Source organism: Pan paniscus, chromosome 6 (assembly GCF_029289425.2).
Source record: "Pan paniscus chromosome 6, NHGRI_mPanPan1-v2.0_pri, whole genome shotgun sequence".
NCBI lineage: Eukaryota > Metazoa > Chordata > Mammalia > Primates > Hominidae > Pan > Pan paniscus.
Window position 1 is genome coordinate 176,005,982 of NC_073255.2, and position 12,037 is coordinate 176,018,018.

The 12,037-nt window shown below is 41.5% G+C and overlaps 1 pseudogene; it reads right to left on the reverse strand.

Annotated features, from left to right (window-relative positions):
- Positions 1 to 846: 846 nt before the first annotated feature.
- LOC129398361 (rRNA-processing protein FCF1 homolog) lies at positions 847 to 8,490 on the reverse strand (annotated as a pseudogene).
- Between the last annotated feature and the right edge of the window lie 3,547 nt (positions 8,491 to 12,037).

Sequence of the window (12,037 nt, forward strand, 5' to 3'; positions counted from 1 at the left end):
TTGGGAGGCTGAGGTGGGAGGATCACTTGATGCCAGGAGTTCGAGACCAGCCTGAGCAACATACCAAAACCCTGTCTCTACAAAAAAAAAAAAAAAAAAAAAATTTTTTTTTTAATTAGCCAGGTGTAGTGGCACATTCCTGTCATCCCAGTTACTTGGGAGGCTGAGAAGGGAGGATCACTTGAGACCAGGAGTTCAAGGTTACAGTATGTACTTTATAATAATGTTCAAACAGTACTCCCAACTATTAAGATGGTCTCAGAGCAGCAGAGCTAGGGACTTAGTGACATGCCTGTAAACTACCTTAACACAGAGCTTCTGGAATATGAGAAGAATATAAGACAGCACACAACAAAATGAATGTCATCAGTCAATGTGTGTGTGTTGAATGTGGAGTGTGTAGAGAAGTTTGCACAATTTGTTGCCATCAAAACTTTTTCTTTAAATGAAATCTGAATACCAAAAACACCTAGGGGCTGATTTGGTGATTGTGGTGAAGGAGGAAGGAGATGGCCGGTCACGGTGGCTCACGCCTATAATCCCAGCACTTTGGGATGCAGAGGCAGGTGGATCATGAGGTCAGTAGTTCAAGACCAGCCTGGCCAACATGGTGAAACCCTGTCTCTATGAAAAAATACAAAAATTAGCCAGGCGTGGTGGCAGGCACCTGTAATCTCAGCTACTCAGGAAGCTGAGGCACAAGAATCACTTGAACCTGGGAGGCAGAGGTCGCAGTGAGCCGAGATTGCACCATTGCACTCTAGCCTGGGCAAAAGAACGAAACTCCGTCTCAAAAAAAAAAAAAGAAAAAAGAAAAAAACCTCTAGGCTAAGGACATAAATAGACAATTCTCAAAAGAAGACATAGAAATGGCCAACAAACATGAAAAATGCTCAATATCACTAATGATCAGGGAAATGCAAATCAAAACCACAATGTGATGCCACCTCACTCCTGCAAGAATGGTCATGATTAAAAAACCAAAAAATAATAGATGTTAGTGTGGATGCAGTAAAAAGAGAACACTTCTACACTGCTGATGGGAATGTAAACTAGTACAACCACTATGGAAAACCGGGAGATTCCTTAAAGATCTAAAAGTACAACTACCATTTGATCCAGCAATCCCACTACTGGGTATCTACCCAGAGGAAAAGAAGTCATTGTATGAAAAAGATACTTGCATGCACATATTTATAGCAGCACAATTCATAATTGCAAAAATGTGGAACCAACCCACATGCCCATCAATCAACAGGTGGATAAAGAAACTGTGATATACATATATATATATATATATATATATATATATATATATGATGGAATACTACTCTGCCATGAAAAGGAATTAATTAGTGGCATTTGGAGCAACCTGGATGGGATTGGAGATGATTATTCTAAGCAAAGTAATTCAGGAATGGAAAACCAAATATCATATGTTCTCACTCATAAGTTGGGGCTAAGCTATGAGGATGCAAAAGGCATAAGAATGACACAATGGACTTTGGGGACTCAGGGGGAAAGGGTGGGAAGGGGGTGAGGGGTAAAAGACCACAAATTGAGTATACACTGCTCAGGAGATGGGTGCACCAAAATCTCACAAATCACCACTAAAGAACTTACTCATGTAACTAAATACCACCTGTTCCTCAAAAACCTATGGAAATAAAAAGAAAAGGTGGCATGGTAGTAGTGTATCTTAAGATGAAATTTGAAGTATAAATTTTAACTACCTGTCAGAACTCTTCCCAGGAAAACCTAGAAACAACCCAAATATCCATTCACAGGAGAATGGATAAACTGTAGTAAAGTCACAAAGGAATATTATACAGAATAAATGAACTACAGCCTCTTGCAACAATATATTGCTTAGAGCAATAACCTTTTATAAGTTAAAGACAACTCACATATACACTCAGAAGGAAAGCAGGGGAATGATGAACACCAAGTCAGCATGGTGGTTACCAAGTTGGGGAGGAGGGGCTAAGATGGAGAGGAGGCCACATAGATAATCATCAGGATTCATCATATCGTATTAGGTTATTATCAGGATTCTAGTTTTCATGTAGATGATGAGTCACAGGGGTTTATTCCTTAATAAACTATAAATATACTATTAAAAATAAACTATAAATAGTGAAATAAAAGAGGGCCAATGGTGAGAGAGTGTCGTCTTGAGCCAAAGAGTATGACCAACCCAATCCTGTGCAACTGAGGTAAAACAAAACAGTTTATAAATATATAACTAGAAGGAAATGCTCCTAAATATAAGAACAATGATTATCTTCAAATGATGGAACTGGGTACCGTATATTCTTCTTTCTGTATTCTGTATTTTCTGATTTTTCTAGAATGAGCACATGTTATTTGTATCATCAAAAAAATTTTTTTGTTTTGTTTTGTTTTTGAGACAGGGTCTCGTTCTGTTGCACAGGCTGGGGTGCAGTGCCACAATCTTGGGTCACTGAAATTTCTGTCTCTGGGGCCCAAACGATCCTCCCACCTTCGCCTCCCAAGTAGCTGGGACTATGGGCATGTGCCATCACACCTGGCTAATTTTTTGTTGTTGTTGTTTGTTTGTTTGTTTGAGACAGAGTCTCGCTCTGTCGCCCAGGCTGGAGTGCAGTGACGCGATTTCGGCTCACCGAAAGCTCTGCCTCCCGGGTTCACGCCATTCTCCTGCCTCAGCCTCCCAAGTAGCGGGACTACAGGCGCTCACCACCACACCCGGCTAATTTTTTGTATTTTTAGTAGAGACGGGGTTTCACCGTGGTAGCCAGGATGGTCTCAATCTCCTGAGCTCGCGATCCACCTGCCTCAGCCTCCCGAAGTGCTGGGATTACAGGCGTGAGCCACCGGGCTCGGCCCACACCTGGCTAATTTTTGTGACTTTTTTTGATAGAGCTATGTTGCCCAGTCTGCAAAACAAACAAACAAACAAAAAAGTGTAAAAGAAATCTTTACATCTAGCAAAATAATTTCTTCGTATCATCTAATGCCTAGTCTTTATTCACATTTTTCCAATTGTCTCCAAAATGGTTTACTATAGGATCCAAACTAAGTACAACACTACATTTCGCTACTGTATCCCTTACACTTTTTTTTTTTTTTTTTTTAAGTTAGAGATGAGGTCTCGCTATGTTGGCCAGGATGGTCTTAAACTCCTGGCCACAAGTGATCCTCCCCGCCTCAGCCTCCCAATGTGCTGGCATTACAGGTGTGAGCCACTGTACCCAGTCTACACATTTTTTTTTTTTTTTTTTCAAAACAGAGTCTCACACTGTTGCCCAGGCCGGAGGTGCAATGGCACGATCTTGGCTCACTGCAACCTCCACCTCCTGGGTTCAAGCAATTCTCCTGCCTCAGCCTCCCAAGTAGCTGGGATTACAGGCACCCACCACCACACCCAGCTAATTTTTTGTAATTTTAGTGGGGACGGGGTTTCACCATGTTGGCCAGGCTGGTCTCGAACTCCTGACCTCGTGATTCGCCTGCCTCAGCCTCCTAAAGTGCTGGGATTACAGACGTGAGCCACCAGGCCCAGCCCACTTATTTTTTGAATGGCTATCCTTTCCCCACTGTTTTCCCAAGCCATTGATTTGTTGGAGAAACTGAGTCATTTGTGTTGTGGAATGCCCCATGTTACAAATTTGGTTGGCTGATTCCATGTAGGATTGTTGAACATGTTCCTGTGTAACTCAGATTGCCTTTACACTGGTAATTGGATATAAAGGCTGATGCCAAGGATCAGTCGGCTCCCTCTGATCCCTCCATTGCAAAGCTCGCCTTCGACCTTTCATTTAACTGTTGGAGCAGCCATGATGATCATGCTGAGAGGCCTTCTTTTATTTAGGGTTGCAAAACAGTGAGTTCCTAATTCTGTCATTCGTTATCTGCTTTTTGACTGAAATTCTGTAACGAAGAACTTTCTCATTTAACTATTTGATTACTCTCAAAATCAATTTATACAGGGAAGGTGAGAGGAAGGAAAATTCTTTTATCAGTTTTCAAAAAAATAAATAAGTGCCCTAGCAACCTTCTATAGTAACCAACAAGGTTCTCTTTCCTTTCCTTTTTTTTTTTTCTTTTCAAGTATCATGAAACCATGGAGATTTTTTACTTTATTTATTTATTTATTTTTAATTTTTAAATTTTATTTTAAATTATTTATTTATTTATTTTGAGACTGGGTTATGAAACCGGCTAATTTTTATATTTTTGGTAGAGACAGGGTTTTGCCATGTTGCCTAGGCTGGTCTGGAACTCCTAGGTTCAAACAATCTGCCTGCTTGCTGGGATTAGGAGCCTTGAAACCATGGAGTGTTACATATTATATATGTATCAAGTAACTGCAAACATTATTTATTTTGATGTTTGAGCTTTCCAGCAAGAGCTCCTTTAAACTGGCTCCTGTGAGCTGTAAAAAAAGTTTTAAATTGTGCTAAAATACACATAACATAAAAGTTACCATCTTAACCATTATTTGCAACCAATTATTGTAAATTGACAATTTATAATTGTATAAGTTTATGAGTCACAAAGTGATGTCATAATTTTTGGGTACAATGTGGAATAACAAAGTCAAGCTAGTTAACATAACCATCACTTCAAATACTTAACATTTTTGTGATGAGAACATTTGAAATTTACTCTTAGCAATTGTGAAATGTATAATACTCTATTATTAGCCTGGGCGCCGTGGCTCACGCCTGTAATCCCAGCACTTTGGGAGGCCGAGGCGGGCAGATCACCTGAGGTCGGGAGTGCGAGACCAGCCTGACCAACATGGAGAAACCCCGTCTCTACTAAAAAAATACAAAATTAGCCGGGCATGGTGGTGCATGCCTGTAATCCCAGCTAGTCGGGAGGCTGAGGCAGGAGAATCGCTTGAACCCGGGAGGCGGAGGTTGCGGTGAGCCAAGATCGCGCCATTGCACTCCAGCCTGGGCAACAAGAGTGAAAATCCTTCTCAAAAAAAAAAAAAAACAAACTATTATTAACTATATTCACCATACTGTGCAACAGAACTGGGAGTATAAAACGTCTTCTTCCTGAGATTTTGTATCTTGGCCATCATTTAAATTTTTTTTTTTTTTTTTTTTTTTTTTGGAGACAGAGTTTCACACTTGTTGCCCAGGCTGGAGTGCAATGGTACGATCTCGGCTCACTGCAACCTCTGCCTCCCGGGTTCAAGCGATTCTCCTGCCTCAGTCTCCAGAGTACCTGAGATTACAGGCACCCACCACCACCCCCAGCTAATTTTTTGTATTTTTAGTAGAGATGGGGTTTCACCATGTTGGCCAGGTTGGTCTCAAACTCCCGACCTCAGGTGATCCACCTGCCTTGGCCTCCCAAAGTGCTGGGATTACAGGCGTGAGCCACTGCACCCAGCCTTAAAATTTTTAAATGAGACAAAATAACAATTTCAAAACAGCATTTAAAAAAGTGAGCATAATTATTCATACTCAGCTCATAATAGAGCAAATGGGTGAATAGAATAATAATTCATGCTATTACATGTTTAATGAACTGGCAGCAAGAGAAAACTGGTCAAAGAAAGGCAGAGGAAACTGGCAACAAGAGGAAAATTGGTCAAAGAAAGGCAGGGAAACTTTGTCTTGTAAGAATTAGAACCCAAGGACTCCATAATCATCTGGCATTCATTCGATGTTATATCTATGGTTAGAAATGTACGTGATAGGAACTCCTGGAATCTTACAGATTCTTCTTTTAGGGTCCTGGTCAACCGTGGCCACAATGTAACATTTGTGTTGAGTTTCTCTCTGTACTAAGCAGTCATCTGCATAGGTTCCTTTGTGTGTGCATGGTAATCATTCAAACCTTGGATCCTTGGAGATTCTTAGAGCCACTCAATACTTCTGCCCCAATTTCTCAATTTCAGCCATCACACAATCAGTTATATAAGGGATACACATAGCCTACAGACAGTCCGTCATTGACTGCACTAAGTCGGGTTTGGCTTTAATGGAAAAGTTGATAAAGTTGGAATCAACAAGAATGTGGTAAGGTGGCCCAGCTGTGTATTATATTGGAAAAATAAGCAGGAAGGGTGTTGAGGAACTTCTCTTTCCTTTAGTATGTTGGAATCTTTCTTTTCTTCCTTTTTAGGTTTTAATCTATCCCTTTCTTTAAGCCTCTGATCTCTGAGACTAAGCATTGGCTTCATGGTCGCATAATTCCTCGATTTCTTTTGCCTCTACACACTCACATCACACTCTTGTTTCTTCCAGAATCCCATCTTAGCCTTTTTTTTTTTTTTTTTTTTTTTTTTTTGAGACGGAATCTCACTCTGTCACCCAGGCTGGAGTGCAGTGGCATGATCTCATCTGGCTGCAACCTCTGCCTCCCGGGTTCAATTGATTCTTCCTCCGCAGCCTCCCGAGTACCTGGGGCTATAGGCGTGCGACACCACGCCCGGCTAATTTTTGTATTTTTAGTAGAGACAGGGTTTCACCATACTGGCCAGGCTGGTCTTGATCTCCTGACCTCAGGTGATCCGCCCACCTCAGACTCCCAAAGTGCTGGGATTACAGGTGTGAGCCCGGCCCATCTTAGCCATTTTAAGTATACAGTTCGGTGGTGTAAAGTCCATTCACATTGGGTTTTTATATATAATATTTTTATCTGCCCTTCATTTGTGTTTAGTGCATGTTATAAAACTGCATAAGGCTATCAAGTAACCTGAGGAGTTATAGGCCAGGTGCGGTGGCTCACAACTGTAATTCCCAGCACTTTGGGAAGCCCAGGTAGGAGGACTGCTTGAGCCCAGGAATTTGAGGCTACAGTGAGCTATGATGGCACCACTGCACTCTAGCCTGGGTAACAGAGCAAAACCTCATCTTAAAAAAATAAAGAAGTTAGGCTGGGAGCGGCGGCTCACGCCTGTAATCCCAGCACTTTGGAAGGCCAAGGCAGGTGGATCATCTGAGGTCAGGAGTTGGAGACCTGGTCAATATGGCGAAACCCCGTCTCTACTAAAAATACAATAATTAGCTGGGGATGGTGGTGGGTGCCTGTAATCTCAGCTACTTGGGAGGCTGAGGCAGGAGAATGGCTTGAAACCAGGAGGCGAAGGTTGCAGTGAGCCGAGATCGCACCGCTGCACTGCAGCCTGGGCAACAAGAGTGAAACTCCATCTCAAAAAAAAAAAAAAAAAAAAAAAAAAAGTTGTAATAAGAAATAGCTCAGGCCAGGTGCGGTGGCTCATGCCTGTAATCCCAGTACTTTGGGAGTCCGAGGTGGGCGGATCACGAGGTCAGGAGATCGAGACCATCCTGGTTAACACAGAGAAACCCCATCTCTACTAAAAAAAATACAAAAAAAAAAAATTAGCCAGGCGTGGTGGCGGGCGCCTGTAGTCCCAGCTACTCGGGAGGCTGAGGCAGGAGAATGGCGTGAACCCGGGAGGCGGAGCTTGCAGTGAGCCGAGATGGCGCCACTGCACTCCAGCCTGGGGGACAGAGCGAAACTCTGTCTCAAAAAAAAAAAAAAAGAAATAGCTCTTAAAGAAGACTTTTTATAGTTATTAATCTTTCTTTCCCCATATTCTTTTTGTCCCTAGCTTTATGAGGTATAATTGACAAATATGATTGCATAAAACTAAGGTGTACAAAGTGATTATGTGATATATGTCTATATTGTGAAATAATTACCACAATCAAGTTAGTTAACACATCTATTGCCTTACCTAGTTACTGTGTGTGTCTCTGTGATGAGAATACTTGAGATCTAGTATCTTAGCAAATTTCAAGTGTACATTGTTATCAAATAATGTCACTATGCTACATTAGATCTCCAGAACTTACTCATCTTACGACAAAGTTTTATCCTTTGACCAACATCTCCCCATATCTCCTACCTCTTAGCCCCTGCAGCCACCATTTTACTCTTTCTGTGAGTTCATCTTTTTAAAATTTGACATATAAGTAAGATTATATAGTATTTGTCTTTCTCTGTCTGATATATTTCACTTAGCATCATGCCTTAAAGGTTTATACTTGGCTATTATGAATAATGTTGTTGCAAATAGCAGGGTTTTCTTTTTGTGGCTGAGTAATAGTCTATCACGTCTCTGTATGTACATGTGTGCGTGTGTATATGTGTATGTGTATATATATAACAATGCATCCATTCGTCTACCAATGGACACTTAGGTTGTTTCCATGTCTTGGCTATTGTGAATAATGCTGCCAATGAACATGGGAGTGCAGATGCCTCTTTGACATACTGATTTCATTTCTTTCAGATATATACCCAGAAATGGGCTTGCTGGATTATATGGCAGTTCTATTATTAATTTGTGGAGGAATCTCCGTAATGTTTTCCATAATGGCTTCTACCAACAGCGTACAAAGGTTCCCTTTTGCCCATATCCTTGCCAACATGTATTATCTGTTGTCTTTTTGATAATAGCCATCTTAACAGGCATGAAGTTATATCTCCTTGTTGTTTTAATAAAATCACATTGTTGTACAACCAATTTCCAGAACTCTTTTCCTCTTGCCAAACAATATCTACACCCACTCCTGTCCTGCGAACTTTGTTTTTAGAGAATGGAGTCTTGCTGTGTTGCCCAGGCTGGACTCTAACTCCTGGACGCAAAGTTTCCTCCCACGCCAGCCTCCTAAGTAGCTGGGACTACAAGTGCACACCACCATGCCTGCTGGGATCACAGGTGCACACTGCCATGCCTGCTGGGACTCCAAGTGCACACCACCATGCCTGTTGGGATCACAGGTGCACACCACCATGCCTGCTGGGACCACAGGTGCACACCACCATGCCTGGCTCCACATTGTTGTTGCTTGTTTGTTTGTATTTTGAGACGGAGTCTCGCTCTGTCACCCAGGCTGGCGTGCAGTGGCATGATCTTGGCTCACTGCAACCTCTACCTCCCGGGTTCAAGTGATTTTTCTTCCTCAGCCTCCCTAGTGGCTGGGACTATAGGCATATGCCACCACACCTGGCTAATTTTTGTATGTTTAGTAGAGATGGGGTTTCACCATGTTGGCCAGGCTGATCTCGAACTCCTGACCTCAGGTGATCTGCCCACCTTGGCCTCCCAAAGTGCTGGGATTACAGGCATGAGCCACTATGTCCAGCCTACATTGTACTTTTTAATGTAACCTAAGAACAAAGGAATCTTTAATAATCCTTTACCAGCCAGGCACAGTGGCTCATGCCTCTAACCCAGGGCTTTGAAAGACTGAGGTGGGAGGATCACTTGAACCCAGAAATTCAAGACCATCCTGGGCAACATATCTAAAAACACCATGTCTAAAAAAAAAAAAGAAATTATTACCCTTACATGGTGGCAGATGTGTGTAGTCCTAGCTACTCGGGAGGCTGGGATGGGAGGATCACTTGAGCCCAGGAGTTCGAGGCTACTGCAAGCTATGATCATGCCACTGCACTCCAGCCTGGGTGATGGAGCAGGACTCTGTCTCAAGAAAAATAATAATAATTATTTACCCCTGATCATTTTATTTCAGTGAGAAAAAGATAAGGACATGTTTAGATAGGATCATTCAAATGCCTTCTAAAGCAGCCACCGTGCCTGGCTTCCTGTGACTTTTGACATGACTCCATCAGTCTTTGATAATTTCCTTGCTCTCTGACCCAAGGTGTCTCTGATTTATCTTGTTCTTTTTCTACCCTAGACTCAGAATCATTCATTCTTCTGAGGAAAGCTAAGGGTTCATATTGATTTTTAAAGTAATACCTTTCTTTCTTTCTTTCTTTTGTTATTTCTTTCTTTTTTTTGAGACAAGATCTGGCTCTGTCACTCAGGCTGGAGTGCAGTGGCCTGATCATAGCTCACTGCAACCTCTGCCTCCTGGGCTCAAACCATCCCCCCACCTCAGCCTCCTGAGTAGCTGGGACCGCAGGTGTGTGCTACCATGCCTGGCGAATTTTTGTATTTTTTGTAGAGACGGTATTTCACCATGTTGCCCAGGCTAGTCTTGAACTCCTCAAGCAATCCTCCTGCCTCAGCCTCCCAAAGTGCTAAGATTACAGGCGTGAGCCACCACGCCCGGCCTTAAAATGTTTCTTATAGGTGCCTCTTCCTTCCTATATCACTAAGGCGCTTGTACCTAGGAATCCAAGATCCAGATGAGAAATTTATTTAAAATTTTTGATAAACATTATGACAAAATATTCAATCTCCAGGATAATGATATTTTTAAAAGATATTCAGTCTCACTAGAAAGCAAAGATATGCAACTATAAATTTTGTCACTTCTGCGTTGGGTAAATGTTAAAAATTTGAGAATAACCAGCTGGGAAAAGAGTAGAAAAAAATCTCATGCACCAGTTATGAGAAAATAAAGATACTACCTTTGCTTGGCAAGCAGTATGACAAATGTATCAAAATGTAGACTATCCTTTGATCCATCGTTTCCAAATCTAGGAATTTATTCTAAGGAAATAGTTGGAGATATATGCATAAAGATATAGGCACAAACCTGATGATTAAAATATTGTTTATAGTAGTGTAAAAGGGAAACAACATAAATGATTGCTCCCAAATATATCCCTAGCACCTAACATGCAATATGGTAGGTATCCAATGAATATTTCTTAGGTGAACTAATAAGTGAATATCCAGCTACAAGATGTTGGTTACATAAATGCAGGTGCATCATAAAATATAATACTTTGCAATCATAGGCTGGGCACAGTGGCTCATGCCTGTAATCCCAACACTTTGAGAGGTCAAGGCAGGAGGATTGCCTGAACTCAGGAATTCAAAACCAGCCTGGGCAACATAGTGAGACTCTATTGCTACAAAAACATTAAAAATTAGCTGGGCATGGTGGCCCAGGCCTGTAGTCCCAGTTACTCAGGGGGCTGAGGTGGGAGGACTGCTTGAGCCCAGGAAGTCAAGGCTGCAGTGAGATCTGTGATCACACCACTGCCCTCCAGGCTGGGTGACAGAGTGAGACCCTATTTCAAAAAATAATAATACTTTGCAATCATTGAAAAATGGTGAGGTAGATTTACATCTAATGACTGTGGTAGTCAGAACAATGGTCCCACAAATATGTCCATATGCAAATCCCTGGAACCTGAAAATACATGCAACTACATGGTAAGGGTGAATTAAGGTTTCAGACAGAACTAAAGTTGCTACTAAACTGGCCTTAAAATGGGGCAATTATCCTGGGTTATCCAGGCGGATGTGGTGTAATCACAGAAGTCCTTAAAAGTGGAAGAGGGAGAACCAAAAAGATGGCAGCATGAGAATGACTCAGCTGAAGCTGCTGGCTTTGAAGATGGAGGAAGAAAGGCATGAACGAAGTAATGTAGACTTCCTCTAGAAGCTGGAAAGGGAAAGGAAATGGATTCTCCCCTAGAGTTTCCAGAAAGGAATGCAGTCCTGCCAACAATCTGACTTTAGCCCAGTTAGACCCCTTTTCAGACTTCTGACCTATAGAACTGTAAGATAAATTTGTGTTGTTTTAAGCCACTAAATTTGTGATAACTTGTCACAGCAACAATAGGAAACTAATAACACTATAGAAACATTTATAAGATATACTGATAAGTCTTAAAAGTAGGTTACAAAATAACTTTGTGTTGTTGTTATAGTTTGAATGTTTCCTCCAAAACTCATATGTTAGAAACTTAATCCCCACTGCAACAGCGTTAAAAGGTAGGATCTTTTGGGAGGTGTGTAGGTCATGAGGGTTCAGCCCCCATGAATGGATTAATGCCACTATGAAAAGGGCTTTTGGGAGTAGGTTTGCTTTCTCTTGCTCTTCTGCCTTCCTTCATGGGAGAACTCAGCAAGAAAGCACTCAGTTGCTGGTGCCTTGATTTTGGTCTTCCCAGCCTTCAGAACTGTGAGATAATAACTTTCTGTTCATTATAAGTTACCCAGTCACAGGTATTCTGTTATAACAGAACAAAATGGACTAAGACACATGTGATTTTATTTGTGCATATATATTTGTCTGCATATGCATAGAGATGTCAAGAAGGATATTCATGAAAAGTTAAATTTAGACTTTTA